At 34.0% G+C, this 5,000-nt stretch overlaps 1 protein-coding gene across 9 annotated transcripts in view; it reads left to right on the top strand.

The window, feature by feature from the left end:
- Positions 1–5,000, top strand: part of LOC122249107 (uncharacterized) — a 97,502-nt gene that overhangs the window by 1,256 nt on the left and 91,246 nt on the right. The gene's annotated exons all lie outside the window — the stretch shown is intronic.

Here is a 5,000-nt window from a genome sequence, read left to right as displayed (position 1 = left end):
CCTGCTCAGAGTTCAGTTGTTTGTAACTTGATGGTGTTTTTTTGGTTATCATTTATAGGTGAATTCTGATTATGTTTTTTTGTTGTTGCTATTTGTGTAGAAGTAGAGGAAGAGCTAAAAAAAAAAAGGTTATGGGAGTCACTATACAAATGGTCTCATCTCTTGCCATAAGATAGGAATTCGGATAACGTCTATCACAAACTCACACGTTGTTCTCTATATAAAAAAAAAAAAAAACGAAAACAAAAACATAAAGACGGGGAACAAAATATATAGCAGTGATGTGACTTGCAAGATTAGGGTAATAAAACTTACTCAAGAAAAAAAAGGGAAGTCAGAAAAAAATGACAAAAAATATAGATAAGAGACAGATAACACTTATTAGCATATGATATCCTATTTTTAAATGAACGTTACTATAACATTCACCAACGACATACATTAAAAAAAACACAGGAAATCATATTCAATTTGAAAAAGGTCATTGCAAAAATTCCAATTTCCAATTTCCAATGCCTCCTTGCACCCACGGATTCCCTCCATTGTCTCCAATTATGTGAGGCGTTTGGTGTCATGTCAGTGAAGTTGTCCACATGTGTTAGTGACGCTGATATGTAAGCCATTAATAACTTGACAATAAACTTTTTTTCCCTCTACCTGCTGGCGAGGGCTATGACGCGTTGGTATGAAAGGGAAATGAAGTGTGTCTGAAGGATGGGGAAGTTGTACTTGATGTGAGTGATCGGAGTTCCGTTGTTTGTGATTTGAAGTTGTGGTTTTGTTATCATTTATTGGCGAATTCTGGTTATTACGAAAAGGAGAGGGAGATCATTCGCTTTAAAAGGAGACAGGAAGAAGAAAACACACTTGGAATAAGGGAATAGATGAATGATATGCGGATGATAATGTGGATGATTATAAAGATTTTGATGAATAACGGTAAAAGCAAATGATTAAGACAACCTTTGCTTATGAAGATTAGCTGATTTGTGATGGTGAAGGAGCAAAGAGAGAGAGGGAGAGAGAGAGAGAGAGAGAGAGAGAGAGAGAGAGAGAGAGAGAGAGAGAGAGAGAGAGAGAGAGAGGGAGGGAGGGAGAAAGGGAGGGTGGGGGAGAAGGGAAAGAGAAAAAAAATCGAAAAAGAGAGAGAGGAAATTGATTTTCTCGATAGGAATATCCTTTATACAAATAGTCCAACATTGATTTTGAAACCAAACTACACGTATTGCTGATGCGCTTCCGCCCGTTGCACGGAATGCTTCATAGTGCAGGCAAGCAGAGGTAGCATAAATCATAATTCATAAATGATCATTGCAGGTGCCTCATGCCACATATCAATATACATTCTATTCAGTTCTTGGTATCACCATCACCATGACTCACTGACTACGAAAAAGAGTAGACCACATGTCGAGTAAACGCGTTGCAACATATGAGGTATTCTGTCTTCCTCTAATACTGAGACAACCTATCTCCGGTGTTCGACTAGGCAAGGCTCTACCCTAAGCTTAAGAACATTACCAGCAAGGACGGAAGAACATGCTACTGAACGCTGTGGGTGGTTTGTTTACAAAGCTAATTTACAAGGTCACTGAACGCCGTGGGTGGCTTGTTTACAAAAGGTAATTCACAAGGAACCTTTTACGTTTAGAGATAAAGTGAGTCACCTCTCGCTGCGGTAGAAAAATAGCTCTCTAATGGCGACGATATATCAGTTCCCCAGCATATCTTTGGCTATATAAACGTCTATCCGTGTATTAATGTTCGTGACAAGACCTTATCGTCAGTCTGGCTCAGATTTAAGGATGAGGGATCGTGGAGGAAGACTGTAGCGTCAATATAGAGGTTTAGTTTCAAATTGAGCGGGACCAGGGCTGCATAGGGGTCGGGACGGCCTGAGAACGCTAAGAGAGGGAATAAAAATAAGGAGAAAGAAATATAGGGAGGGAAGGAAGGAATGAGGGGGAAGAGGAAGGAAAAGAAGAAAGGAAGAAATGAAATAGAGAGAGAGAGAGAGAGAGAGAGAGAGAGAGAGAGAGAGAGAGAGAGAGAGAGAGAGAGAGAGAGAGAGAGAGAGAGAGAGAGAGAGAGAGAGAGAGAGAGAGAGAGAGAGAGAGAGAGAGAGAGAGAGAGTCGTAGGTTACTAATGTTGTGAATACAAATGTGGTATGTGGTATATATCTTAATTAAATTTATAATTAGGACCTTTATGCATAGCAGTAAACACTTATTGGATTCAGTAAAATTATCAGTGTTAACCCATGAGACCGTTTTTTTTTTACTTCATTGATAAAATGACTGAATCGACAACCCTTTTTAAGCGATGGCTGAATAATTCAATTCAGCTTTTCAGTCAGGTGTAACTGCGTTATATATTGCTTATAGTATTTGTCTCATCTAATAATAACTCAATAATTTTGAATTTTCGAACGAAAAAATGTGAACGAAATATATACAACGTAATGTTATTCAGTTGAATATAGATTACAATTTATTCTAATTTCCTAAAATATCAGATGAAAAAGATAACATGTTAACGGCATATGGTCGAATTTCAGGGTCATTGAACCTTTATTTTTGGCTATATATATTAAAAACAAAAACAGATAATTTTAGACTAATTAAGGACAGAGAGACCTATAATTCCCAGGATTACAAGTTTGGCCCAAAGCCAGATTAAGCTTAACAAACAGATTTCGGTGTTAACCTCAGGAATCTAAGAAAGTCATTGTTTACTCTGTAGAGCCCCGACGCGTGCACATGTGTGTGTGTGTGTGTGTGTGTGTGTGTGTGTGTGTGTGTGTGTGTGTGTGTGTGTGTGCGTGGGCGCGTGTGTGTGTGAGATATTTACTACGAAAACAGTCCGATCATCTGTTATGTCAAACCCAAAGTCAACTCATAAGAAACGCATAGCTGTGTCAGTGATAAGCATAATCTATAGGTTTGGCAAAGCAGACGCAAAGGTGACCACTTCGCCCATTTAAATCGAGACCCCGAGTGCGAAGGGTACACATCAGTAGTGCCTGTGTACGATAATCTCCATTTTCAGCCAAATCGCCGGATCGCTAGAACACGCTAAGAGCTCGCGCGATGTGGCTATCAATTGTTGTACGATATATACAGGACGATTTCGGAATATAGCAAGGACATGGGATTAGTCTTCGTGGTTTAAGGGTTTAGGGAAGACTGATTGAGACAATGCTGGTAATTAAGAGTGAGTGAGATGGATAGATAGATAGAGAGACATAGAGAGAGAGAGAGAGAGAGAGAGAGAGAGAGAGAGAGAGAGAGAGAGAGAGAGGGAGGGAGGGAGGGAGGGTGGGTGGGTGTTAGAGGGAGAGGGAAAGAGAGGGGGAGAGTGATGGAGAGAGAGAAAGAGAGACATATACATATCATGTGATAGTTCCGATACGTTATCATAATCGATTTATGGCCGTTATATTGAGATCCTTCTTTCATTTAAAACGTTTTAATCTTAGGGATCAGCTCGCCCAGAACGAAGTACAACTTATGGCAACACAGTAACAAATGAAAGTAACGCTAGATTTCACTGTGTCATGTTTTGCTTGTGTATTTATGTGTAAATGTATATATATATATATATATATATATATATATATATATATATATATATATATATATATATATATATATACATACATACACACACACATACATACTTACATATATATATATATATATATATATATATATATATATATATATATATATATACATAAATGTATTGTGTGGAATGGGTATTGTGTGTCATGTGTTATCATATGTATATACATATACACAACATTAATATTATATACAATATATTATATATATAATATATATATATATATATTTATATATGTATATATATATATATATATATATATATATATATATATATATATATATTATATATTATATATATATATATATATATATATATATATATATATATATATATATATATTAATGATAATGATGGAATGGGATCATTATTGTCATCATTATATTATCATTTATATCATCATTAATATTAATTACATATTAGATATTAATTACATAGTCATTAGTAATAATAATGCTAATGATGATGTAAACAAGGAAAGGTATAAATCATAGTTTCTTGTTATTGTAATCATTAATATCATTACTGTTATTTCCCTTAGTTATTGCTAACTTGTTATCTTTATTATTACTATTGCTATCATTATTGTTATTGTCAATGCGATTATCATTATTATAGTATAATTTTTATCGTTATTATTCTATTTTTTCAATATATTATCATCTTTATTACTACTCTTATTATTATTGTGGTTAGTGTTGTTCCTATTATCATTGTTATCATCATTACAGTTTTTATTTTCATTATTGTTATGTTCATTATCTTTGTTGTTCTTGTTCGTGTTGATATCTTGATTATTACTGTTGCATTGTTCTTCTTTTTCTTCTTATTATTATTATTATTATTATTATTATTATTATCATTATCATTATTACTATTATCATAATCATTATTATTATCATTATCAGTGTTATCATTATTGTTATTATCATTATTATTGTAATCATTATCATCATCATCGTCATTCCTGTTATCAATAACGCTATTTATGATAATAATAATGATGTTGATAATAATAATTATAATAATGATAATGATAATCATTGCTATAATTGGTATGATTATTATAATTTTTGTTATTAGTATTTCTTCATACTGGGACTGACCTTCTGTCGTGCAATTAACCATAGAGCGGACTTAAAGAATGATCAAAAGTCTTGCAATTCCACATTCCTCACTACATTTGCAGTGCAGTCCATTGCAGTAACGAATTTCAAAACCAACCTTTGAGATAAAAAAAAACTTTGGGTATTCTGTATCACAACACCAAGGGTTCCAACAACAGCTGGAATGACCTTCTCCGTATTCATTATTTAAAAGCTGATGTTTTTGTTTTTTTTTTTCTTCCTTCTGTTTCCGGTATTCTGATGATGTT

This window comes from Penaeus japonicus, unplaced genomic scaffold, assembly GCF_977035675.1.
Source record: "Penaeus japonicus unplaced genomic scaffold, GWHDUDI00000001_assembly GWHDUDI00000010, whole genome shotgun sequence".
Taxonomy (NCBI): domain Eukaryota; kingdom Metazoa; phylum Arthropoda; class Malacostraca; order Decapoda; family Penaeidae; genus Penaeus; species Penaeus japonicus.
The sequence above is the reverse complement of the archived record's forward strand: the minus strand, read 5'-3'. Positions and strand labels throughout refer to the sequence as shown.